Source organism: Canis aureus, chromosome 3 (assembly GCF_053574225.1).
Source record: "Canis aureus isolate CA01 chromosome 3, VMU_Caureus_v.1.0, whole genome shotgun sequence".
Lineage (NCBI taxonomy): Eukaryota > Metazoa > Chordata > Mammalia > Carnivora > Canidae > Canis > Canis aureus.
Window position 1 is genome coordinate 81,856,986 of NC_135613.1, and position 27,954 is coordinate 81,884,939.

General features: G+C 44.3%; 1 long non-coding RNA gene across 12 annotated transcripts in view; it reads left to right on the plus strand.

Annotated features, from left to right (window-relative positions):
• Positions 1-27,954, plus strand: part of LOC144311511 (uncharacterized) — a 94,398-nt gene that overhangs the window by 41,913 nt on the left and 24,531 nt on the right. For 6 of the 12 annotated variants that reach the window (XR_013377112.1, XR_013377116.1, XR_013377114.1 and 3 more), the window contains one exon: positions 100-3,069. This is a non-coding gene — a long non-coding RNA (uncharacterized LOC144311511). Of the gene's footprint in view, positions 1-99; positions 3,070-17,341; positions 17,426-25,575; positions 25,633-27,954 lie in introns of those variants that run through there. The other 6 variants (XR_013377109.1, XR_013377108.1, XR_013377110.1 and 3 more) reach the window with 3 other exon arrangements.

Genomic DNA, 27,954 nt, shown 5'->3' on the forward strand with positions numbered 1-27,954 from the left:
ATCTCAAGGCCTGATACTTAAGAGAGCCTTGATAAAACATTGTCGAACATGAATGAACAAATAAGATGCAGACACCTAGGGGTTGTTTCCTTTTTCTAGAAATCGGAGCATCCAACCTCACAAGACGAGGGCTTTTGACCACTCACCTAAGAAGCAACGCCGTTGGCGGGGAGCTGTGACCAGACCAGCTGACAGTGCTAATTAAAACATCCAGCCCACGTGTATGCAAATCCAGAAACAGCGTGTCAGGGAAGATAACTCCTGATCCGAACCCATCCCCAGAGCTTTTCCTGAGCCCAGCTGTTTAGAGGCAATCTGCAGCCTGGCCACTTGATAAAATTATTTCTGTTTGGTGAGTGTGGGTGGGCATGCGGGTGCGTGAAACCAGGACAGTCAGGGCAGGAGCTGATGGGAAATCAAATTGTGAAGGGTTCAAGAATGAAAGAAAAGTGAAAAAAAAGAAAAAATCCCCAGGGACCTCATCAAGTTTGGGGTTAGAGACCATGAACAAGGGAAGAAATACCTGATTGTTATACTTCCTTAGACTACCTGACTTTCATGTTCAATGCAGCATCGAGCCACAAACAAATCCACAGGCACAAACCTTAGACGTATGATCTCGGCAGCCCTTGGCCTCCTAGAGCTGTTGCTTGACTCCTCGTCACCAGGCTCAACACAGCGAGACGCCGTACACTGGGTGTGGAGGGTTGTCTTCGAAGAATCTGAAAGGCTGAAGCGTGGTACTTGCGACATGCGGAGATGTGGGGTCTCTTCCCAGCTCCGTCACAAACTGGCTGTGTGATCCCAAGCGAATCGTTTGACCTCTCTGAGCTTTTGTCGCCTCAAAATTAGGGGTTTCGGACCAACTGATCTGGAGTTTCTGCTTACACTATGATGATGCAGTTCTACTCTCCTGATTTTGTAGATGAGGATCCCACTAAGTTCAAGTTCATTCAGAAGGGGTGACTCAGTTCCTGGCGTGTCCGCAGGGATGCCATCTCCCAGGCTACCGGTTTAGATGACTCAGCCCCGGTTTTGTCAGGTCCATACACCCACGATGTGTTGTTTATAGGGCGGACTCTCCTCACTCTCCCTCCGCCTGGCCTTAGAAGAGTCCCTCTTTTCTTGGTCTGGCCTTTGGCAATGCTGCTGGGCAGTTGCGAGCATCTAGTCAGGTGACTGGCTGGCCCTGTCCTAGAATATGTACAGAGAAGACAAAAAGAAAAATGGCAATTGGGTGCATTTCTGCCAGTGCCCCCTCCCGGAACTCACACAGCTCTCTGCAGCTGCACACAGCCTGGGCCAGGACTACCATCCAAGTGCCTCCTGGAAGTGCCTGCAATAATATTCGATCACAGTGTCAGGCCTGGAAGAGCTCACCTCTCCATGCGCGGGCCCAGTCAGTATTGCTGACTTCGGGCTCACTTGGCCAATGGGGATGGCGCACGCTGCCCTGCGTGCTCTTGGCCCGAGTGACACTCCATTCTTTTTTGCTCCAGAGGGGTGGCCAGGGTTTTCTGGGAGCTGGGAAGAATTGAAATCCCTCCTGCTCATGGAGGGACAATGCACTGAATTGGTAACTCTCTAGGCAGGGCCTTAATTTTACTCGTGCTTCTTTCCAGGTTCTCAATTGCTATCACTCCGACGGTTCAGTCTTCTTTGTCCGTGTTCAAGGGAGGCAGCAGGGGACCAGTAAATAATGGGAGTCCATAGTTTTGTTCAAGGACTTCGATTCCCTTAAATATGTAGTAAATGCCTACTACGTGTGGCCCTTCTGCTAGATGCCAGGAATACAAAAATGAATAAGGCGTAAACTCCGGCACTGGAGATTTTGCATCTAGTAGAAGAGAGAGGGACAAATAAAGAGAGAGTTTGTAATCAGAGATAGGAGGTAGCCAGTTGCTGTTGGAGCAGAGGAAGGTAATGACCAGCCCTTCTAGGGCGATGGGGAGAGTTTTTTATCAGAGGAGTTGTTAGAAAATGGCATGTGGGGAAGGTTGCCAAGAGGGGAAAGGGGTTGCCCCAACAAAGTGTGCGCAGCTGCAAAAGGGCATCACTTGGACACAGGCGACACGCTCCCTGTGGCTGCAGCAAGGGGCGTGAGGGGTGCAGGGCAGGAGATGAGGCAGGCAGGATTTTGGCAGGACCGCTTCCCCACAGTGAGCTGCCACCTGAGAGGTGACAAGGGGAAGGGAAAGGGGATTACGAGATGGCACCTGTCAGCATCGTGCTGGGCATTCCGCACGCTTCATCTCATCTGACCTGCTGCTGTGGTGACCTGCACCCCAGGACAAGTTGCTGAGCCAGACCAAGCTTTTAGAAATCACAGTAAAAAGATAAAAATAAAATAAAAATTCTACCAAGAGAGGCATGATAGCATCTTCCTCACAGGGCTGTTGAAAAAGTTAAACACGGGGACAGGAGAGACTTCTGTATCTTTTAGTGTGGGAATCGCTCAGGCTGGAAAAATAGGGCCTGGGGGATTCTGTGTGGTCCTGACCGATCGTCTCCTGTCCTTGGAGGTCTGTTTGGTGAGAGGCGGACAGAGACAGAAGCCGAGGAGAGAAATTAAAATAATGCCCCTGGTAGTACATTCTAAGAGATGCCAAAGGAGTCTGAGTGGGGGTGGTGGGTGAGGCTCTGAGATTCAGGTGCTCGCTCTGAGGGTGAGGTGAGAGTGCGCTGCTGGGGGCAAGACTGGCCCCCTTGAGGGAGCCAGGAGGGCAGCCAACCTGAGAAGAGCAGCTGACGGATTTGTTGAATATTGCTTCAGATGTAATAAAACCGGTGACTTTCAAGTGTCATAACAAAACCACAATAGAAAGTAATAATTAATAATAATAATAATAATAATAAAGCAACTTCTGCCATTTTCTGAGCTACAACAAGACTTGAGATGCTATACTAAATCAAATTTTGGTAGGACGCCTGGGTGGCTCAGTGGTTAAGCATCTGCCTTTGGCTCAGGGCACGATCTCGGGGTCCGGGGATCGAGTCCCGCATCGGGCTCCCTGCAGGGAGCCTGCTTCTCCCCCTGCCTGTGTCTCTGCTTCTCTCTCTCTATGTCTCTTCTCTCATGAATAAATAAATAAAATCTTTTAAGAAATCAAACTTTACTCTAGAACCTCTTTATTTTCTACTTGTTATCTATTTTTTTTAATCCTCCCCAAAGCGCTATGAATAGGCTGGTATTACTGCTTCCGATTTTACAGAAGAGGAAGTTGAGGCTCGAGGTGACGAAATATATGTCTCAGGCTCATTCAGCTCATAAGTGAAAGGATAAAGACTCGGGCTCCACAGGCTGGTGCATCTGGGAGGAGAAATCAAGAGCGAAGGACTCACTCTAGAAATGTGCCACAGGCCTCCGTGTTTGCTCCTCTAGGGGAGAGTGGGCTCTTGTGGATTCCTCCTACTTGGAGGGGCTGGTGTGGGGAGGAAGGGGAAATGGTCCCTAATCAGGACTGGGAATAGCAGGACAGTCATGCTGAGAGGAGATAACTCTAGAAACGGCCACAGGGCAAAGTAACTCAGCAAAAACATAATGAAGCCTCTTCTCTGCGGCCGCGGTGGGGAGCCCCTCGGCTAACCTCTGTGATGAGCGCTCGCTGATAACTATGTATTACCGCTCAGAATCACAGGCAGTAATTACTAGACAGGAATTTAGTCTGAAAGGTGAGATGAGAGAGATTGGAGCTGGCGGGCCTCGGTTCACTGTCCCAGGGTTAATGTCTATGGACCGGGGAAGAGTGGATCCCTTTGGACCTAGAGGATAGGACGAAATTTGGGGTTCTAGATACCCTGTGTCCTGATGGTCAAAAAATCCCAAATGCAAACGTCAAATCCACCCCACAGGGAAACAGACGTATTCAGAATGTTTTTGCAAAATGACTACAGCAGTATAATAGAAAAAATTCTATCTAATTTCTCTGCTGCCTCATGAGAAGTCAGGGCCCCAGGTCCAGAGCGTCACCCCACCCTGGGGCAGCCCCCTGAGAAGACTCCATCCCCACCTTGAATGTCTGATGGGAAATATTTATTTTGACTTTTGTGTTCATTTCTCCATTTGGCTCTTAGCACCTGAACCTCACGACCCCAATGTGTTTTGTGTCTTGGCTACTGCTATTTTGGGTTGGTGAAGTCATGTCTTAAGTGAGGACGTGTGGTCAGACAGTGAGAGCCCACATTTCCGGGCCCCAGCATCTGTCCCGGAGAATGAAAACACCCCGAGCTGCTTCTTTCTCCCCACTCTGTTTTCCAGGAGGCCGCTGGACCGATTTCAAGTGCAGAAGGTGGAACAGGGTAGAGTGAGACCTCTGTGCTGGGCCGTGGGGCCATGTAGCAGAACTTCTGATTAGGCAGGTTGGGTCCCCTTTGAAGCATCCTGAAGATTCATAAAGATGGTCACAGAAAGGAATGACGTGGAACCCCAGGGAGGGAGTGGATGGAGGGGAGAGGCACCCGGGTGGCCCGAAACGCAAAGCCTGGGGGTGGAGGCACTTTGAATCTCAACATCTCTGCTGCAACACAGCCCAAGTGGGCTTGTGAACCTCTAGAGCTTCCTTCCTGGGCAGGCACTGGTCTTGCCTGGAGTGGACCAAGTATCCACTTGACCCTGAAGACAAAAGACAAGGCTCAGCTAGGTTTCCCCCCACTGGACATCACATCCATTCTGACCTCGGACTCTGAGTACACAAGCAAGGCATCCAGCGAGCCAGTTCCCCTCGCTCCCCTCCTTCCTGCTCCAGCTATAATTGGGAAAATGCTTTCCTGTCTTAAAAATGCATGGGCACAGAAGATGAATGGGGATGGAGGGCTAAATCCACTATTACTATTCTACTCGACCCTGTTGTTTATTTTCCACGGAAACTAAATAATGGATCTAAACTGTTTGCTATTACTTTAAGGAGCTGCTCATGCATCGTAGAAATCTTTGAAAACATTCTCTTTAGATTCATGATTCTACTTCAAATAAAGCTATTTCTCCCCATCTCCCCCTCCCTGATTTTTTTCTTTTCTTTTCTTTTTCTTTCTTTCTCTCTTTCTTTCTCTCTTTCTCTCTCTCTCTTTCTTTTCTTTCTTTCTTTCTTTCTTTCTTTCTTTCTTTCTTTCTTTCTTTCTTTCTTTCTTTCTTTCTTTCTTTCTTTCTTTCTTTCTTTCTTTCTTTCTTTCTCTCTTTTTTCAAAATCTTCCAGAGGAAAAAGAACCTTACTGGGCCAGGAATTTCAGCAACAGGTTTTGTTTATCCCAGAGCTGGTGTCCTCAGGTTTGGGACTGGCCTTATTGAAAATGTCAGAGCATAGGCTTCCCAACCGCAGGCCTCAGGACTAACTCTAGGGACTTGGGCTCTCTGTCGACACTTCCTGTTTCCCTCAATATTGACGTGACATGGGAGCTGCACGGAGGGAAGATAACTAGCTAAGGCTGTATAGGAATCTGATGGTAGTTAAAATTCTCAGGGCTTCCTTCAATTCTTAGGATTCTTAATTTTTATCTCTTAGACCACGAAACCAAGGGCTGATATTCCAAAGGAAAAAAGTTTCTGAATTCCTTAATGGTGCATTACATAACTGTCTAATCATATAGTATCCCCATATCCCCATATTTGTAGGGGACTTAGTGAGCATGTGTTCTGACTCCATTTCATTATTGGTGAAGAAGGCAATTTTAGGAAAGGATTCACCTGCTTGGCTGGCTCAAGGTCATCAGAGCAGGTGGTGATGGGACCGAGCTGGAGACTCAGGCATCCTGGTCCAGGCGCTCTTGCCTTCCTCTCCCCAGACTCATGATTTCCATGGGAAATGGGGATTTGGAAGGCACATTTGGTGATTTGGGTTTCACATCTGTTGGACAGTTGCTATGCAAAGAGCAGTCTCTTGAAAGCATACTGCACAAGGTTCTACTGACCACAGTGGGTCTAGAAGACATAGTTCCCCTATCTCCCAGAGCTCATGAAGTGAGAGGCCCCTGGCCTTACTTGGCTTCTTCTCCATTCACTGAAGCAGTGGTTCTTAGCCAGGAGCTCCTGTTCTAGCCACAAGAGCACATTTTGAAAAGCATGTACCTGCAACTACTGAATGAGACTTTCTGTAGGAAGGTGGGATGCATGTGCACTTTGCATAGCCTCCAGAGGGGGATTTGAGGAAACCCAATGTGACAATAGTGAGAACTCACAGGGAATCCAGCTCTGAAGCACCCTGAGGATTGATAAGGGCAGTCATGGAAAGGAATGAAGTCTGACCCCAGGGAGAGAGGGGATAGAGTGGGTTTCTGTTGGCAGTCTGGAGGAAATCCCCAGAGCAGAAGAAGGACTCATCCTATTCTTTTCCCTAATCTCACCTGGGAAATACCCTGGATGAGATGTGTGTGTAGAGGATGTGGGGCCACCAAATTGATATGAAAACAAACAAACAAACAAAACCCATCCATTTCAGCCAGGCCTATCTTGTTGCCCTTAGTGCTTCTGGGAGAAATAGCAAGCAGAGACCAGGTACAAGATGCTTGTCTCTCTCCCAAACCATGCAGAACAATGCTGGGATTGATATCACAGGGTGAAACCTAAAACATCCCCTTTAGTCGATCTCTCTCTCTCTCTCTCTCTTACCTACAGTCCTAACACTAGAGAACAAATCAGGGTGAGAGGGAGCCCTTGGCTGTAGGGAGAATCAGCCTGAGCCAATGGCTATTTTCAGCTTATAACCTCTAGGATAAAAGCTTCCCCACAGAGTTGGGAGAAATCTCACCTAATTTGCTCCTGATCTGGCCCACAGGTCATCAGTCTGCTGTTCCAAGACCCCAGTCCTGCTTCTGAATAACTAGGACTTAGGAGGGGCAAGCTTCTCTCCTGAAAACCTAATCGTACCATGTGGCCAGGAGCGCAGGTGGGAGGAGACCAAAGGGGACAGAGCAGACACTTGGCTCACAGCTATTGCTATGTCAGCCAAGCCGCCTTGCCAGCCCTCCTGTCCATCCCTGGATTTGGGCTGGCAGCAGAAGTGAGAGGGAGGAGGGAGGCAGAAGGGGCATTACAGCAAAAGGAGACTATAGAAGCATCTGGAAATAGAGATTGTTTCCAGCCATGAATCATCAGTTCTTCCATGAGGGAGGGCCTCTAGCTCTCTTGGAGACACAAGCAGGCAGGTTTCTGAGCAGGCTCTGGCTAAGGCCGGGTATCTTCAGATGAGTCTGCAATGCCCGGAGGAAAGAATAATAACAAAATGACCACAGCCTCATTTTCAGGGCCATTTTCCCATGGAATCAAAGCTGGGGGGCAGTGAGCCATATTTAGCTACAAGATGTACATTGATCAACTTGTTTTAAATTGAATTTAAAATGCTTTAGTTGGGGAATGCACTTCCTAATTTGCCCCACTCCTGGGTTTCCTGTTATATTATGCCATGGTGGTTTAACTTTTATACTGTTGTTTTATATAATGGGCCCTATTGCCCTCTGAGTTTTCTGACGTCCCTACTATATTTGTGAAACCGCACAAATTACTATTTCCCTTCTTACAGGTAAAGAAGTTTTGAATAAGAGACAGCTCAGATTTTGGCTGAGCTCTTGTGGCCTGTGAGTGTCCGAGGCAGGACTCAAAACTCTTGACTTGTAGGCTAAAAGCATTTACTCCCAGGCCACACATACCCAATCTCTTGGAGCCCTTGGCCCAGGCCCACACCAAAATCCCACTATCTCCCACTATCTCCCTCCCCTAACCACCCCCCACCCTGACATGTGCACGTGTGTGCTTATACGTGTGCACACGCATGCTTTTATGGCATCATTGGTCCCTGAGATACCCTAGTATGTTTTTCTCTTCCTCCTCCTTTGGCTTCTAGATGACTCTGAAACTCAGGGGCAAGATCTTCATCTCCCCCATGATTAGTGATGCTGAGCATCTTTTCATGCATTTGTTGGCCAGTTGCATGTCATTTTTGGAGAAATATCTGCTCAATTATCCCATTTTTAAATTGTGTCTTTTGGTTTTTCTTTGTTGTTATTGTGTTTTTGTTTGATTTTTTTTTGTTTTTTTTTTCGCTACTGAGTCTTGGAAATTTCTTCAAATTCAAGAAACAAAGTAGGATGGCGACTGTCGGGGGCTGAGAGTGTGGAAATGAGGGGTTGCTGTTCAGTAGGTGTAAAGTTCCAGTTAAGAAATATGGATACATTGTAGAGATTGCTGTACAACACCGAGCCTATGGTTCACAAAACTGAATCATGCACTTAAGAATGTGTTAAGATGGAGATCTCAAATTAAGTGTTCTTGCCCTAATAAAACAGAAGAAGGACGAAGAGGAGGAGGAAGAGAAAAAACTTAGGAGGGAGAAGGTGGGCACCACAGGAGGGTGATGGAATTTGCACTACATCCTCAGACAAGGCAGCAAAAGTCTGGAATTGTAGGATCAAAATCTATATTCCCTTTACCCTTCTCAGTCTTGTTACCAAGGATTGAAAGGGCCCTGAGGTTGAAAACCCGTCCTGAAAAGAGACCAGATTTGCAAATACAGGATTTGCATTTAACTTCCTCCAATGGCAAAAGCATGCACCTGCATGTTGAGGCCGAAATTCTGGGGATGTTGCTTATGGTTTAAAAATTCTCCTCAGTTTTCAAAATCCACATGTGTCATCCCTTGGGAATCCGCCTCAGTGGGATCGGTGACAACCAGAGTAAGTCATCTGGCAGCAGGTTGCGTGCAGTCCCGGCTGATGGAAATTGCTGGGTCTGCTCTCTACTGAGCAGAAAGCTGTTGGGCCCAAATTACTTTCTGCACAAGTATGAAGGAGTGGTTCTGTCATCCTGACCCTTCAGGCTAACGGAGCTCAAAGGTCTAACCTTTCTTATCACCCCTGCAAAGTGTTTTCTGTGATGAAAAAAGAAAGTGTGTTTACTTCCCTTTGAGAATCATTCCTTTCCCATCGTGAAGGCCAGGTCATTTTCAGGATGGCAGTGAAGCATGGGAAGGCTTAATGGCAACTGGGATGAGGTCTGCCGGGGTGCTGGGGCTGGTTTCCCATGTAACTGGGGCAGATGCAGAAGAGGGTAGGGCCCTCTCTTGTGGTCCTGTGGGTGAATCCATTTGGAAGGGCTTATGCACAGTGATGTTAGGTAGGGACATCAATTCACGACAAAGTCAGGCTCAGGACAGATTTGCCTATCCAAACCACCCTGATTTTCTCTTGTCTTGACTTTGATGTTGGACCACTCCTTCCCACCTTCTCGGTTTGGTGATTCACGCAGGTAAGAGGGAAAGCAGCAGGGTGCCTGCCTTAAACACCTGCTAGCTTCCCAGGTGCTCCAGCATCACCCTGGCTATCCTAGGCCTCACTGCTGACTCCTTCCAGGAACTCTGAGTGGATCCAGCAGAGGAGCTAAATAAACCACGGTGTGGATTGAGGGCCAAGAAACAGGGGTGGGAGGAGAATGGTTTTGGAAATAGTACTGAAAAATGGTCAGTACTATTCAAAATGATTGAATTTTCTTGGAAGTAAAAGGGAAGACCAGGACCCAGAAACAGGTTGACATCAAGGGGTTGATGTGAGCAGGGGTGGGGTGAGGTGAGGTTGATTTGGAAGATAAGCCAGGGTGGAGAATAAAAAGGTATATTTCAGGGAATTGGAAATAAAAATAAACTCTGATTAGACACATGGGGATCAGACAGGAGATTCCCAAAGAATGTGCTCATTGGGAGCCTTGACTGGAATCTTGATGGTCAGTGGGACTTGGCCTCATTTGCCATTCCTGTGACATGGTCCCTGCCTCTGCTCTTCCCATGTCTTTCTCTTCTGCTCCAACCACACAGAACATCTTTCAGCTTCTCAACCACCCTTCATCCTCTCCACCATCAGCTCTTCACATCCTCTGTTCTCTCTTACTCGAACATTCTAACCCTTACCTCATCACTTGGCTAATAAATGTCTCTTCATTTCAGGCACTGGCCTAAAAGTCACAACCTCTAGGAAGCCTTCCCTGACCACCCTCTTCAGTTTTGGCTCAATGCTTCCTCCCTGTTCCCTCATTGCTCCTGTACTTTATCTATCTCAGTATTTGGCACAGCTCCTTGCGATTGCTTATTCATTGTTATTCTCCCCCAACAGACTCTAAGGGTCAAGAAAGCAAGGGACCACATCTATATTGATTCTGGCCATTCCAATACTTAGCAAAGTGCTTACCATCAGTAAATTGCAAATAAATTTATTCCTTTTTTAAGATTTATTTATTTATTTGAGAGAGAGAGAGAGAGATGAGTGGGAGGGGCAGAGAAGAGAAAGAATCTCAAGCCAATGCTGCGTTGAGCATGGAGCCTGATGCAGGGCTCAATCTCTCAACCTTCAGATCATGACCTGAACTCAAATCAAGAGTCAGATGCATACCTGACTGTGCCACCCAGGTGCCCCTATTGATTTGTGAAAGTGATCCAGTTAGTTTCTTTTCCCTGCCCTGAAGAGAGGGTCAAACATAGTTTCTGACAAGAAAGACCAAGTTTAGCATCAGATGTGATTATTTTATTGTCCAAAGTATTTGGTCTTGTCTCCTCAGCCAACCACAGGCCCCTTGGGGGTAGAATCTGGGTGTTCTCCTTCACCTTCCACTCTCCCACTGTAGGCCATCTCCTTCCACAAAGTCCAGTGCTGGACCTACAGTAGATGCTCAATTAAGAAAAAAAGTGTTATTTGATTGCAGTGGTTAGCTATCAGAAAAAGGGTATTATCTCTGCTTTAAGAGATAAAACAATTTGCTTCAAACTTGCCAGAGTGTTTGGAATCAGACAAGAGTTCTTTTTAAAATGGGAAAACGGGACTTTAATAGGTCTTGCCCTCCTTCTTCCCTTACAGAAGATAGAACAGGCATTTCATTCAGTTGGAGATGCCGTCTGCAGCAAATAACCCTTGGGATTTGAGAGGGATTATTTGGCCACTGGAGGGCTCTTGCATTTTTCCATGTAATGCAATTGAAACCTATTCAGAATGACTAAATAATTAATGCCACATTCTACGAAGTGTGCTCCCCAGTTTCTATCACAATTTTTTTTTTAACAATGCAGAATTTCAAGAAGACTAGACTTAATTTACTGTGTGTTTTGCTTCTTCAACAAAAACATGAGATAAATAATTTCCCCACATCATGGCTTTACGTTTCCCCATAAATAGGGCATCTGTTAACATGGATTATTATGTATGCGATACTAACATGATTAGGCTCAAACAGTCACCCAAAAAGCTAATTTTTTTAGAGGAATGACTCATGAAAAAATGAGAACAAGAATCAAGAGAGGAAAAAATATTAAGGAAATATCTATAAAGGCAAGAAGTTAGGAGTAAGCTTGGCATTTTGGAGTAAGAGACTGAGAATTATTTTTCAGCCATATTTATCGTGGACCTACTATGTGTTGAGCACTGTGCTAGCTAGCAGACATACAAATAACAGTTCTGATAATAACAATAGCAGCCTAGTGCACTAAGGCCCAGGATTTTCCCCTGTTTACCACTAATTCTAGAACCCTACATCAGAGCCTGACTTGTAGTAGGTATGAAATAACATGAAGTACCTATGTAATGTTTACTGGGTGGTTTCTTTATGTCTTGGATTATTTTAATAATTTTATATGTGTCGTTAATCCTCACAGTAGTAGTACTACCTCAGTGCTCAGTAGTAGTACTACCCTTATTTTATAGGTGGGAGCTAAAGCTAAGTGGAGGATCACTAGAGATGGAATTCAAATCTGTCTGACATCAAGTCTGATATTAAAAATGTGCTCCCAATCATTATACTCTATAAAGATGATATGCCTACAATCTGGGTGTTCATACTAGTGCCAGAAATAAATGTGCAAGCAAGTAGCCAAAATAAAAGTAATGCAATTGGAGAAAGGCTTATGTTGTATTACGTGTCTGCCTGGAACATTCTTCACAAGCCTCAGGAAGGAGTTAAAATTTGATCTGGTTCATGAAGATGATGTGACACAGCTGATTCCTAGAAGACATGCTGCATGGGTGAGATACAGACCTTCCAGGCTGTGAGTCCATTGGGAGTATTTGTTCCTGGACAGCAACCTGTCTTATGCGGACTGCTATACTGTGTGGTATGAAGGGTTCTTTTGAAGTGTAATAAAAAGTAATTATATATACTTTTAACTTTTTGAAGTATAATATACATATTGAAAAGTGCACACTGATAAAGTGTACAGATCAATGGATTTTCATAAACTGAACAAAGAACAAGGAACAGAATTCTAGCTGCATCCCAGTAACCCGTGTAATGCTCGCCCTACTTGGGGTTCTCAGGGTTGGTATAACAAATTGCCAAAACCTAAGTGGCTTAAAACAACAGAAATGTGTTCCCTTACAGTTCCAGACTTCAGAAATCTGAAGTTAAGGTGTTGGCATGGTTAGCTTCTTCTGGAGGCTTTGAGGGATCATCCGCTCCATGCTTTCCTTCTGGCTTCTGGGGTCTACCAACAAACCTTTGCCCTACTTGCATGTAGAAGCACTGCTCCAACCTCTGTCTCTGCCTTTGCATGGCCCTCCCTTCTGTGTGTGTCCCACATCTCCCTCTCCTTTCTCCTCTGAGGACACCATCCATTAGACTTTTAGAGCCACCCTAATCCAACATGATCTCATCTTGAGATCTTTAACTAATTACAATTCCAGGAACTCTATTTCCAAAGAAGCTCACATTTACAAGTATTAGGGGAAAGGAGCCAGATGTATCTTTCTGGGAGGCATTGGTTAACTCATCACAATCCCTTGCAGTCACGACTTCCCCAAGGGAAATACTGCCCTGGCTTTTAACAGTTGAACCTGTTTTTCTACTTCGCATGAAAGGAATCATACAGTTCATATTATTTATGTTCGGCCTCTTCTCCTCAAAATTATATTTGTGAGATTCATTTATATTGCTGCATATAACTTTAGAACATTTCTATCTATCATCTATCTATCTATCATCTATCTATCTATCTATCTATCTATCTATCTATCTATCTATCTATATCTATCATCTATCTATCTATCGAGAGAGAGAGGAGGGAAGAGCAGAAAGGGAGGAGAAAGAGAGAATCCTCAAGCAGCCTCCCTGCTGAGCACAGAGCCTGATGTGGGACTTGATCTCAGGGCCCTGAGATCATGGCTTGGGCCTAAATTGAGAGTCAGACACCTTAACTGACTGAGCCACACAGTTGCTCCAGCTCTAGAAATTCCTTATCATTGATTTCATTATGTGAATATAACTTATCCATTATACTACTAAGGGCATTTAGATATACTTCACTTTGATGGTGTTACAAATAATGCCCCTCTGAACATCTTTGTACACTTCTTTTAGTTGAGTCTGCACATGGATTCATCTTGGGTACGTATATATTGGGAGAGAAGTGCTAGGTCATAGCATGTACACATGATCAGTTTCCCCAGGACTTTCAGATCATTTTCCAATGTGGTTATACAAAAACTGTTATAAACAGAGGAGTAGCAGGACTTGATTTTCACATTTAAAAGATCACTGGCTGTAGGAATACAATGGCACAGAGGTTTAGCTTCAAGACAACACTCACAAAAGAAAGCTGTAGGAAGCAAATCTAAAAGAAAGCTGGGATCAGAGTACAGAGGGTTCTCACTCTTAGCTTAGAACTTGGGCTCCTTTTGTCAGGAAAAATGCCTTTAAAAAAAAAAAAGATAATATTATTAGATTTATTCCTCAGGAAGATGGACAGGGGCCAGGTGGGAACAGACTCTGGACCTTGAAGGGAGATCCTGAGTATATGAGCTCGGGGATGTGGTAAGAGGGATACAGAGGGGGTGAATGAGATAATCCTGCGTGGAGCCTAGAGATGATCCTTGCCATATCCAGAATGTGGTGTGCAAGAGAAAAGGAGGAGTCAGTGATGCCTTCTAGGTTTCCAATATTTCCAGAACCCTTTGTCCAGGGCAGTAGAATGGGGGTGGACCTAACTTACCGTTTTCATACCAACACTCTGTATGGGTGTGGTTGGGTTAGAATTTATGCCGCCTTGGCAGCATCTATCAAAGGGCTTTTCTCCAGAGCAATAAAGAGCCCTTATCAACAACATGTGCATCTGTCAGCATTGGACAGAAAGCCCTGAGGCCACATGGAAATGTGCCATCACCTCTATTTCTAAACATTGGAAAGGAGAGAAAAGGGAATGTAGACTCATTCAACCGACATTCAAGGACTCACTGCAAAACACAGTCTCTCAGCAAAGCGGGGTTTTGATCACAAAAGCCTGTTGAGGGAATTAGGGAAGTCTGGAAAAGTAAACACTTGATCTGCCTAAGGGCATCCGGGAGGAAGATGGTGGAGAACATTTCACCTGGGTTTTGAAAGATGAATAGAAGTTTTCAGAAGGAGAAAGGGCTGGGAAATTGAGGCTACAGAGCAGACTTGGGTGAAGGCCATTCCTAGTAGAGGAAATTGCATGTACCAAGATGCCAAGAAATGAAAAAGAATTGCTACAGGTATTGTGCCCTTACTGTATACCAAGTACCAGGCTGAGAATTTGATCGAGGGCTACTCACTAGGTCCTCTCCATACCCATCAAAGCAGGTATACTTCTTATCTCTCATTTTATAGATGAAAAAACATGGAGGTTAAAGAGGCCAAGCTGCTCAACCCTAGGACATGCAGCTCCTAGGAGACAGAGCTGTAATTCTGACCCCAGGGCTCAGACTTCTAATTACCATGAGCTCCCCTACTCCCCAAGAAGTTGTGAATGGTGTGGGCATTAATGCAGGTGCTTGCATCTTGCTCACCATGAAGTCATGGCAGGTAAACTCTTCATCCAAAGCCACGATGGCTGGTGGCAGATGATTTCCCCAAATTCTCTTCCAGGCCATGCTCAGAGAAACAGGAGTGCCACATCAAGACTTTGAAAAAAATGCTGGTGACATTTACCTATGTTGGTATATCAGAATAAAAATATCCCCTCCTGACCCTTCTTTTAACCCCTTCTTTTCAGCTCAGCACTCCTCAATTTTGCCTCTGCTCCAGTTTCTTTCCCTCTTTGAAGATGCATCAGGTCTCAAGTTCAGCTTAATCCAACTGCTAGATGTATTATTCATTTCTACGCTTTAATGATGTGATAAGGTTTCTGGAAATAGGAAAAGGCTCATTAAACTGTCATTTGAATATAGATCACACCTAAATTCTAAGGAAGACAAAGTCTGCCAGCCGGGGATGCATTTGCCTTCCCAACACAGCTCTCTACAAACTGGGAAGGCACAAAGTAGCATTTCAAAGACAAGATCCTCCAGATTAGCATGTATTCTTGATTTATTCTGTAATTAACTATAACTCACAAACAGAATGAGGGGTTCAGAGAGACAGCGAGTGAATATGAGCCAAATGAAAAAGGATTCTGGGATGTCAAACACGGTGAGATGTGTGTTTTGTCCCTGTCTGTGAGCAGTGGTTTGATCGGGCAGGCTCTATTTGAGGTAGGGGAATATGTAGGGATTTTAATTTGACTTGCATGGCTTAGAACACAACATCATCCCTGGCTGCAGAAATTGATTTGAGAATACAACTTGCCTGTCACTTTCCTTCTGTGTTTGCCTTCACATTTGAGAAGGTGCTAGAAAATGCAGGAGCAAGAATATGCCCAGCTCTTTATCTACCTCTTGATCCATAGAGAATCTGAAAATAATAAGAGGTAACTCGTATTAAAATCTTACGTCACAACCGACACTGTCCTAAGCGGTCAGTGCATGTGGTCTCTTATTTTTCTCATCCAACCTCATGAGACAGGCCAGTTTTGCCCTCAGACTCAGAAAAGAATGGTCTCTACCTGGACCTTTTTTAAGTGGGGCTATTTTGGCTCTTCTCCAGATGTGTGCCTTCCCAGAGGTTAAGAAGTAGCTCCATGAGGGCTAAAGGACATACCCACCAGACACCTGGGACAAAGCAGTTTCCTTCTCTAATGTCCCTGGATCGAATTGAGGTTATGAGCAGGCCTCCTACCTGGGTCTGTCTTTGATGCAGACTCTGTTCATAATATGAACCCACGTCTCCAAGCCAACTGTATGGCCTACGGACACACAGAGTGTTTTGTGTGAGCTGAACCACTAGCAAATTTACTTGCATGGGACTTGGAATGTCTGTAAGAGTCAGATGTGGAGAGAGGAGGGTGACCCTGGGGTGTGTTATCTCCTACACCAGCAAGAATTCTAAACTCAAACTTTGTGCTTCCTTCCAGGTGATTATAAACGTGTCTGTCATGGTAGGAGACGTGTTTAATTCATTTGCTTAACTTTTACTTTGGATATAGGCTGACATTTGTACTCTTGTTCTGGGCCCAATAACATTAGGGGGTGGGCTCAATGTAGAGATATTAATATCTATATTATACATAGATAGAAAAATGGAAAACTTAGTCACTGGTTGTTAAGTGCTGAATTCATTGCAGGATCTGTGCTCTCAGCTAGTCCTTGATACTTGCTCTTATGGGGACATCCTGGGAAGATGTTCATTCAAGTCAGCTAATATCCCGACAGGATCAGAGCCTTTACACAAACATGGACACTTTTCCTCTTCCACCATGTTTTAGGATAAGAGGTGGAACTCTTGAAACCTCTGATGGGGTAAGTAGAGCGTGTGTCAGGGTGGAAAGGGATCAAGGGAGAACCAGACATATTGGAGACAGGGAAACCTGTTTGAGCCACCTTATCAGTGTCCTTTCCAAAAGTCCATAACCCGAATTTAACAATGAGCAAATAAACATATCTTGCAAGTCCAGAATGGAGCATGTGATAGATTTCTAAGATGGACCCCCAGACTCCTGCCTTTGGTTGTGCATGTCCTGTGTCACCCCCACTGTGGATGACAGGATTCACAGTCTCTTGATTATGGTATGTACCTGGCAAAGGTGAAAGGATCTTGCCAATGTAATTAAAGTCCCCAATCAGTTGACTTTCAGACTGTTAGTTGGAAGGAGATTACCCAGGTGGAATTGACTTCATTAGTAGGATGGCCTTAAACCAGGGCTCGGCCCTTTCCCCTCTGAAAGAAGCAGCAGCACACATTCTCCTTTCAGCCTTGAAGAAGGAAGCTGCTGTGTTGTGGAGCGGGTCAACTGGGAGGTGGTGGCCTTGGGTAATGGAGGGTCTCAGACCTACGACTGCAACAAACCGAACTCTTCTAACACCAGTGAGCTTGGAAGGGAACCCCAAATGTCAGATGAGATCACAGCTCCCAGCACTTTGAGTTCAGTCTGATGAGACTCTGAGCAGAAGACCTGTGTGACTCAGGTGCAGGCTTCTGACCCACAGAAACTGGGAAATAGCAAAGGTGTGTTGTTTCAAGCTGCTAAATTTATGGTAATTTGTTTCACAACAGGAGACTAATGGAAGGGGGATTTTACAAGACAACTGGTTTGTACTCTCCAAAAATCATGACCACACACACACCAGACATCTAAAGGTAAGGGGAAGATTTTGGTTTAAGAGCAACTAGAGAGTAAGTAACGATACAGAACACCAACAATTGCAGAACCCCTTGGGGCCAGCAGCGATTTATGAAAGTTGGTTCACACTGAGTTTCAACAACTCAATTTTTGTTTTCTTGCCTCTTGAACATCCTTTTCTCTGTGTTTCGAGCAGAGGGTAGGCCTTATGGCTTTGTTCTTTGCAATGTCCCATTGTGGATAGGGCTGGCTACCTGAGGCTAATTACACTGTCCCTTTGCTATGAAGAAGTGACCCCAGTCTCCAGCAGCTACTGGAAGGCCAGGACTTAATGGCAGTGGTGGAGTCATACAGATAAACATTAACGGTCCACACATATCTTCCTTCCATAGCTCTGAAGATTTGGGAGGTGGGGTTATGAGCCCCTTTGGCAAATTTATATTGGGATAAGGACAATACTTCTGCAACAAGGAATGTGTGCTTGGGAGGCCCTGATAACGTTTGCCTGCAGTACCCCACTTGTCATTTCCACTCTTAGAGGTGTACTCCCCACTTAGACTGCTGCTTTAGGAAGGAGAAAGTACCTGAAAATGGAATTTACATTAAGATGTGAATGATCTTTCTACGGCCTGAATGGTTCCTCCAACCACCACCAACAAACTCACATGTTGACCCCTTAACTCGCAATGTGATTATACTTTGGGAGGTAAGCAAGGTTAGATGAAGTTATAAAAATGGGGTCCTCATCTGATAGGTTGGGGGCCTTATAAGATGAGGAATACAGAATGCATGCACCAAGGAAAGGCCATGTGAAGGCCCAGTGAGAAGGTAGGTGATTGCCGCTAAGGAGAGGACTCCACCAAACATCAACCCCACCAGCACCTTGATCTGGGACTTTCCAGCCTCTAGAAAAGTAAGAAAGTAAATTTCTGTTGTCTCATCACCCCAGTCTGTGCATTTTATTATGGCAGCCCAAGCTGATGGGTATAGATCTTGACAAAAGTCTTTGTATTACCTGAAAGACTGCTGGGTGAGTCCAATGCATAACCCAGAGGACAAGCTCTCTGATGGTGGAACTGCAGTTTTTGTGAAACTTTGATATTGGAAGTCAACATGAAGATCTCTAGATGGTTCTAATAATTTTACATATGGAGATGGGACTAGATGGGGCTATTGGAGGAATTGCAAACCAAGCGTGCGTGTGCACACATGTGCACAACCCCTCCCCCACACACACTGAGCACCAGAATTGCTGGATGGAAAACACATTAATTGAGCCAGGAAAAGATTTGTGGATAGAAATATATTTTATTCATTCATTCATTCATTCCACAGATAGGTATTAATCATTATAAAATCATTAATCATTATATAGCAGGAATGACATATTTCTAGGCAATGTGGAGCATATGAAGAAATATCAAGCTCTGTCCTTGGAGGGGTCCCAGATATACACAAACATAGGACAATGCACATACATTTTTTTAAATTCCTAAAATGAACTTTCCCTGTGCTACAAGCCTTGCCTTAGATTACTTCATTTCTATACAATCAGCCAAAGTGTATATAATTACTTCTATTTTATATGTGTTCTGTTGAATCCCAGAGAGTTTAAATAACTCTCCAAAGTCACACAAACAAAACCAAACCATTGTTTGCTCTCCAATATAGCATCCTACATTAATTATGAATAAGGTGATGTCTGATTAACCATGTCCCTGAAAGACAGAAATAGGCTCTAAAGTGTTAGAGAAATCAGGTTTTGACATCAGAGCTAAGAGTCAAGGAAAGCTTCATGGAGAAGGTGGCATTAAACTATTTATATAGAGGACACAGAAATGTGAGGGAGGACAGTCTAGGTAGTGATGGGCATGAGCTAAGTGGGAGCAGTGAGAGATCTATACTGGCCATGGCAGTAAGGACTGATTTGGTAGCATGGTTAGAAAAAAGAAGAGAGAAAAAGGAAGTGGTGAGGAGGAGGAATCTGAGGTGGAGAGCTTCTGGAACCCAAGTGGCCAGGCTCAGAGCTAGGGCCATAGCTGGAGAGAGCCTAAATCAGGGTGGGGGAGGGAAGAGCTGTGGAATGTGTCCTCACATTTGTTCTGGGTACGATGGTGGTCCTGATGTGCCACCCTGTGGTGCTGGGGAAGGGAGAGGCCAGGGATGTGTGCCATTGAGGAGGAGGATGAAGGTGAAGATGATAGCAAGAGGGTTGGCTTTAGTAAGTAGTTACTATGTGCTGTGCCCTGTAGCCAGTATTGTCATGGGTAAATGCGTACCAACAGTGCTGTACAACAATAGACACGGTTCACACCTCCACTGGGCAGAGGAGAAACACGTTGGGAGAGGTTAAGTAACTTGTCTAAGTTCCCCCCCACCTTGCACGAGGCAGGGACAGGGTCTGTGCCCAGGCTGTTGAGCACACCCCCGGAGCTGAAAGCACAGGGAGGGTCCCCCAGCTGAGAGGTGGCACATGCGGGAGATCCCCCCTGCATTTGCTGTCCTGCAGCCCACACCAGACGGGCCGTGGGGAACATGCAGAAAATACCACACCATCTAATTGATGACAAGAGTTTTGAAAATGTCTCTGTGTTCCTTAAAATAAGGAGTGCAGGCTCCTCATGCTGCCTCAGAACTTCTTTATCTTTTAACCATTTTCCCTTCAAATTTAACTCTGCTGCCTTCTGCACTGAGGATTACCTAAAGGCCAAGTTTGACATTCTTAATCCAACCATTTCTGAGTTATCTGAGAACAGAGAAGGTACAGGGATAAATGCTTGAAGCATTAACTCTGGAAGTGCCAGAGGGAACAGATGGGCAAGTTTGCTTCCCTGAGGACGCTGCAAGGCTCAGACCTACGGGGTACCCCTGTGAGCTGGGCAGAAATAGACTATCCTTTTAGGTCCCAGAGCCTCTAGTTTGTTTGGGCTATTTTTACAAACAGCCTACAGATAAACTACGTGGCCACTGAAATTGCTGGGAAGGTATTATTTCCCCAAAAGAGCTTAACTGGAGGAATTGGAGCCATACGAAGGCATTGACAAGCTCAGCTGTCAAGGAAAGTCAGCAGGTGTTTATTTTGCAGGTACCTGCCATGAACCCTGGGAAGCACTGGGCCAGGAGGAAGATAGGCAGAGGAAATATCCTATGAAAATAATCGAAACCTATAGGAATTTTTATTGCAATTCAGTCATTATTGGGCATCTGCCACACAGCAGACACGGTGTTCTGTGCTGTCTGGTGAGTCAGTGACAAACAAAGCAGACCTTGTCTCATGCCCTCACAGAACTCCTATTTTACAGTATTTATATGGAATTAAACCACTTCTCCCCAATTATATTCTGAATAGAAACAAAATAACAGGGAGGCACAGCAGAAATATATTCTTCATCTGAATTGAAAGATAGTAGGAGGTTCTAACACATTATTCATTGCAATGATAGGGACAGTGACAGTGAGCCCACACGATCTTACACACACCCCCCCACACACATCTACATACATGCACCTGTGTACGCGCACACGGCACACACACACATCCTTTATCTCATGTGTGAAGGATATATTCTTTGTTTATAATTAGCTGAGAGAAAAGTTTGTGGTTTTTAGGTTTTAATAAAGAGAGAAAATACAGGGCAAAAATCCTCCCTATTAAGTGTCTTACAATTGGTTTCAAAAGACCTTCATATAGGAAATAACGAGAAAACAATTTAAGACGATACAGTCCAGTTCTGTTGTTATTCAGGCCACTTCCATCAAATTTAAACACAAATTCTTCCTCCTTAAGGGAACAGACTGCTTCTAAGAACTTGGCATTAATTACTGGGATGCAGATGGGTACAAATAGATGCTGCCAGCTACAAATGAGTCTTATCCGTCCAATAAATTAGGCCTCCTCAGGAATACGTTATACGTCCTGAAAGTCATAAAAGTGCATTTCTTAATAATTGTACCACTTCTCTAGTTTATTTCTAAATTCATCTGAATTGCTGGAGTTCACTCAGCTAACCAAAAGCTGATATATATGCTCAAGACATGATAATGTATTCTGAGGTAACCCAGTGAATAAAACCATCCCATAGGATACCTGCCCTCATGGAGCTTACATGCTACCAAGTGACCCAGGAACCCAGGTAAATAAACACATAAATTAAATCATTGTAGGTAAAAGTCTATGAAAAACAATAAGGCAATGATAAGGGGGAGAATTATGGTAGGGGTATATATATATATATATATATATATATATATATATATATATATATTTTTTTTTTTTTTTTTGCTTAAAGGTTTTATTTATTTATTTGAGAGAGAGGGAGAGCACAGAGGGACAGAGAGGGGGAGAAGTAGACTCCACACTGAGTAGAAAGCTCGACTTGGGGCTCGATCCCAGGACCCTGAGATCATGACCTGAGCTGAAAGCAGACACTTAACCAACTAAGCCAATCAGGTGCCCTGTAGGGGTCTACTTTAGAGGGCTCAGAAAAGGCTTAAGGATGAGTAAGGATTAGCAAAGTGACTAGCAGAGGATAGTATTTCTGCTGTCAGTAGAATGAATACAAGGGCCTGGTGTCTTCCAAGACCTGTGCAAGTCCATTGTGGCCACTGGCTAGTGAACAGGGAAAAGTATGGCCAGAAGCTAGAGAGAAGGACAAGGAGGCCAGATCCTATGGGACTTAAAAGATCACAGTAAGAAGCTTGGACTTTCTAAGTAGGATAGGACATCATCTGAGGGTTCTGAGCAGAATAGGAACATGATACAATTTGGAAATGGACAAGATTATTCCACTTCTGTGTGGAGAATAGATTAGAAGCCTGGGATGGAAACCAGACCTGGGATGGAAACCAGACCTGGGATGGAAACCAGATGGAAACCTGGGTGAGGAAGCTATTTCACTGGTCCTGGTAGGAGAGAAGTGCTGACCTGTTAGGGGTAGGACCGTGGAGATGGGGCAAGTGGACACATCTAAGAGATATTGAGAATTTGCTGCTGCCTCACTTGAGGGGGATGATGGAATGTGCAGAATCAAGGATTTTTTTCTCTTTTACTTGAGTAAATGAGTGGCTAGAGCGCCCATTGGTAACAGAAGGGAAAAAGAGGGAATGTGAAGAAGAAACAGATTTGTGGATTTGGTGTTTGGAGGATGAGAGACTTTATGTGTGATGGTTTTTATTTTCCCAAAAGATGAGATTCCTGATCAAATTTTTGTTGCAGAAAAATTATTTTTGAAAAACACTAGTTCCCCTGCAAAGCCCCCAGATATTTTTTGGTCTACAAATTTCCATTGCCCATTTTTCCAATATCCCCTCTTAGCATTTTTATGGCCTCCTCCCCGCCTTCGCACATCCACCTTCTTCACTTAGCTCCAAGAGTACAGGCATCTGTGTGCAGCAGACATACTCAGAGCCTTCCCAGATACAGGTTCTACTGAAACCCAGACCCAGGGGGAACTATAAAAGGGAGGCGGAGAATGTTCAGTTTTTTTTTTAAATTATTATCATTGCCAGTCTCCCATTTTAGGGTACCCTGATTGCTCTGGGGGACTATAGAGCAGTGCTTTCTTCCATTGTCAATTTAATGACCCTATTATACTAATTGTCTCTTTCGCTATAATATGAACTCTTCTTCCCACATCTCTCAGACAAATGACCTATCTCTCTAAATACAGTCCATGGAGGGCTTTGCCACCCACCTAGGTAGACCGCAACTATAGTGTGCTGGTGTTTTGTACACGTATATGCACAATGTAAGGTTACAAGAGGAAATGATATTCTAAAAATAAATGTCACCATATTATTATACTGTAATTTCCTACCATTATTTGCAGAATCTGAGATGCACCAGGTAGAAGGATGAGGGACCTACAGTTCAGCAGTTTGTATTTAGGGTGGAAACATATGGAAGAATGACAAGTGGAGGTAATCCTGGCTGAGGGGACATAGGACTTGCCAATCTGATTCATTCAGTCATTTACTAATTCTTTCACATCTTAAATGTTCGCTGAGTATGCACTCAATGACCTCTCCTTATGTTCTTGGCATTAGAAATTTGAAAAATGAATATGAGCTAATTACATTGGGAAAAGAGCAAGTAAAGCTAAGCTCCAAGTGTCCTGGGGACTCTGATTTAGGAGAGACAGCTGTGCAGCTGGAGTAAGGCTGGAGAAGATGTGGGCAGGGCTGCTCATGGCCAGGGAAGACTTTTATAAAGAGGTGATATTTATGTCTAGTCTCAGTGATATTAAGTCACCATGGCGTAGGGTATGTGAGTGAGGGGGAGGATGAAGGTTGGGAAAAAGAGGTAAATAGAGGATATGAAACAGAAAAAAACATGCAGGACCTATCTGCATGTCCATCTATCTGGACAGGTGTTCTGCTTTGCATTTCATAAACAGCTTCTATAAACATCTTGCAAAGCTATGTTTGCAAGTGTTTGACTGCTCTGCTTTTCTATCTTTATGCATCTGACTCCTCAGTCTTTATCTGCTTGAGTGTTCTTTTCCAGAAAGATTTTCTATACTGTTTAATTGGACCTATGATCACTGCCTCAGACAAAAAGCAGTTCTCTTTGCCAAGGCTGACTTCTGACCCTGGTCCTTGTCTCCTAATCAGTCAGCACCAGGTACTGTGCCGATGTCAATGAATAGATTTTCAGGAGGTGTGGTGGTGATGCAGCATCGAGAGAGAGAGAGAGAGAGAGAGAGAGAGAGAGAGAGAGAGAGAGACAGAGGCAGAGACAAAGACAAAGACAAAGACAGAAAGAGAGAGACAGAAAGAGAGATGCAAGAACTCAGAATAAAGGAACGGAAATCTGCCTTTGTCCTCAGATTCCTTAAAATCTAACTGACAGGGACCCCTGGGTTGCTCAGTGGTTGAGTGTCTGCCTTTGGCTCAGGACATGATCCTGGAGTCCTGGGATCAAGTCCCACATAGGGCTCCCTGCAGGGAACCTATTTCTCCCTCTGACCATGTCTCTTCCTCTCTCTCTGTCTCTCATGATTAAATAAATAAAATCTTTAAAAAATCAAATTGACAGGAAAAAAAATATTAGCTTGAGGTGACTTAAAAGCACTTGCAAAACGACCTTCAGACAACTACGAGTTCTTACCCTCCAAGCTGAGTACCTGAGTGCTGAGTGGAAGAGGAAGAAACGAGCTGACTTCCTTTATTTTGGTTGCTTGGGGAAAGCTTGCCCAGATAGCTTTTAGCAAATCTGTGTTTTGGGGTGCTGCAAAGAAGGGAGGTGGGGGACAGAGAGGAGGACCCAAGGAAGAAGGCAATGGTTAGAGACTCAGTGTTGTTGGTGAAGCCTACTTGGGAACTCCTCACATGGTGAATGACTGGCACAGCTGAGAAACTGCCCATTGATTTGCTTGACTCAGAATCAACATTTAGAGAAAGATAAAAAAAAAAAAAAGTCTTAGTTTCTTTGGCAAACCAATAACAGGCTTTAGGATTTTACTTTAAACATTTTGAATAATCCTATTAATGACAGAATATATATATTCTGTCATTAAAATAACCCCATTTATAAAATAACCCCATATATATATATATATATATATATATATATATATATATATATCCCATCCACCAGTGTCTGAAGGAGATTATCCACACTCATTGAAGCCTACTCTTTTTGTGGGGTTTATCCTTGTCACCAGGTATGGAGAAGCAGGAGAGGGGAAGAACCACTCAGCTGCTCTTCTGGAGCTGAGTCAGCCAGATAATGTCTTCTTTGCCCAAGGTGCCATAGGGCAAATGGACTGGTTATCTTGGGTGTCAAGACAGCCCAAGCTCAGCAGGGGGCAGAACCGGGGGTCGGTGGGGAGACTCAAACTGCAGAGTCAGATGACCCAAATGTGACCCATTCTGGCTATGACATTTCACTTACAAAATAGGAATGACAGCAATCAAATCATGGCCTGTCTTGACAATTAAACACCAGATCAAGTGCCCAGACCGTCAATTCTGGTTGTTATTTATGGATGCCTTTGATGACTGAGAGCCTGTTTTGTAGGTTTTTTGTTTGTTTGTTTGTTTTGTTTTTTTGTTTGTTTTTTTCCCCAAATCAGTTATCTTGACTTGGAGCAGGTGGGGCTTATCTTCTAGTTGACTTGTACTCTTGCTGGAGGTAGAGTGTAAATGATCTTGTGTTTGCTTCCAGCCTTAGGATCTGACCAATGAAGCTTATGGAGTTAATCTCTTTGTTCAGCAATATCAGGTCTGTATGAGAATAGTATACATGTTTTTGTGAACGTGAACTGTATGATTTTTTAAGGAAAGAATATTGCTATGTGGTTGGATTTTCTTAGCAATCCTCTTTAGGTTACCTGTCCATCTTTTCTGCCCAGCTCAAGAGTTGCATGATTTCTGGACAAGAGAAACATCATAGATGTTTACATGAGAAATAAGACTGAATTTCTTCCAAAGCCTTCCTATTTCTCTGATGTTGTTACTCGCAGGGATCAGATGTGCATGCTGCCAGAAACATTTCTTCTATATGTTGTAATGACTCACGCCCCCAGGATAATGAACAAGAGTTGGCAAACGCCAGTCCCTGGTATGAGAGCCAACTGGAGACGTCCACATCAGAGAAGCTAATAGAAGGCCCAAGGAGAAACTCCAGTAGGAATTTGCAGAGAGAAAAAAGACATTAGTCACCACAGTCTTCTTTGATTCTAACAAAAGATAGTTCCTATATGTGTTTCTTAGATGTATTTTCCACGCTGATCATTTAAATTTCCCATTATAAATCTTTATTTCAGCTAGTAAAACAGGCAAGGAGAGCTTTGGGAGATATTAATTCATAGTCAAAGAAATCTATTGAGAGACATAGATAGACACTCTGTTCTGGGAAAAATCAGAGTACAGTGAAGGAAAAAGTATAATTTCTCTTACACTTAACAATCAAGTAAGGTTAGTTTATGCTGTGAGGGTCCAGAGGAAGAAAAGAGGTGTGAAGACAGGGCTGTGCCCACAGTAGGTGTTGGTCAAGTGAACAGAGGGGGGTAGGAAGATAAGAAGGCTTTGATGGAAGAAGCAGAAAGGAGTGACAGGAAGAATGGAAAGGAGAGCATGGGAGGAAAGGGAGAAGGAAGACACACAATGAGACCCTGGATGAATCTTGAGGAAAGTGCTAGAAGTTGTACCCAGCTTCTCCTCTTATAGTTTCAGAGACCTGCTGCCTGCTAACATGTTAACTGATTAGCTTTTTTTTTTCATGCTCTTCCAATGTTTTCATCTTGAAACCAAATTCTCTGTAAATTGGAGAACCATAGCAACCCAATACATTATAAATTGGTCCTGTTGGGCACAGCCAGTGGTGGTGGCAGAGGGCCAAGGAAATCAATGTAAAGGTCAGAGGAAGCGCTTGAGGTACAGGTCCCTGGTACCCTCAAGGCACTGAGTCTAAATCTGTGGTCTGGCCAGAGAAGGACCATGGAGAGAAGTGTGCAGAGAGAGGGGCTACTCCAAGGAAGGGGCTCTTCCTGCTTCTGTGGGTCCCACATCTGGTTGGCCTCAGGGTTCAGCCATGCTCCAGTGCACAGGACAACGTAACGGAAGAGTAAGCAAGAACATTTGTTATTTCTGCGCAGGCAGAAAACAAACAGCATCGAGAACAGCAGAAGATTCAATGTAGAACAGCCTACAAACTGCAGGCTGTAACCTCCGTGGTATTGATTGAGTGCACCTGTCCGTCTTCATTTTTAACCGTGAGCTTGATTGCTGGCAAGTTTATAGGATTAGGGGTTTAATTGGATGCCTGTGTTTTACTAGATGTAAGTGAAATTTATGGCTGTGGGGTTTGTGGTGCCAAGGTTTACCTCAGTCACTGCCTCTCAGCTGAGAGGTCTGAGACCTGGGAGCCAATCCGAGTGAGCTCTGGGCCTCGCGTGCGAGGGAGGCACTTCTGGAGGCTGCCTGCAGGCTGGGGTCACACGGAGAGCAGACAGACCAGGACAGGAGCCAGGAGCTCATGCTGCACCCAGGAGCCTTCCCAGCTCTCAGGCCTCATCTGATGCTAAAAGGAACTGGTGACAGGCATCCTGGAGAAATTATTGATATTTAGTTAGGTCCCCAAGGGCTGGCATTACACAGGCAACTGCTCAGAAAGATGGCTGCCGGGCTTTTCCTTATGCACAGCGCTGTTATAAAGGTTTCTAGAAGAGTCAGCAGGTTTGGGAAGCGAGAGAGGTGTACAGGGAAGCTCTTTCAGCCTTGAGCCTAAGCAGTTGGTGTATTCATCATGTGCTATTTAATAACTTGTTATGTAAATTTAAATTATTATTTCATTTGTCAAAGTGTGATTGCTCCTAATAACTCATTTGGACTGCAGAGCAGCTATTCATTCACTTATTAATTTATTCATTCAGCAAATTATTTATTGAGCACCTAGTATGTGCCATTTGCTGGGCTTTCAGGTGAGAGCAGGGACAGTTCTGATTTTCTTCATTTTGAGGCTGAGAAAATTAAAGCCCAGAACTCAGGTACCATGTATACAATGGAATATTCCTCAGCCATTAGAAACGACAAATACCCACGA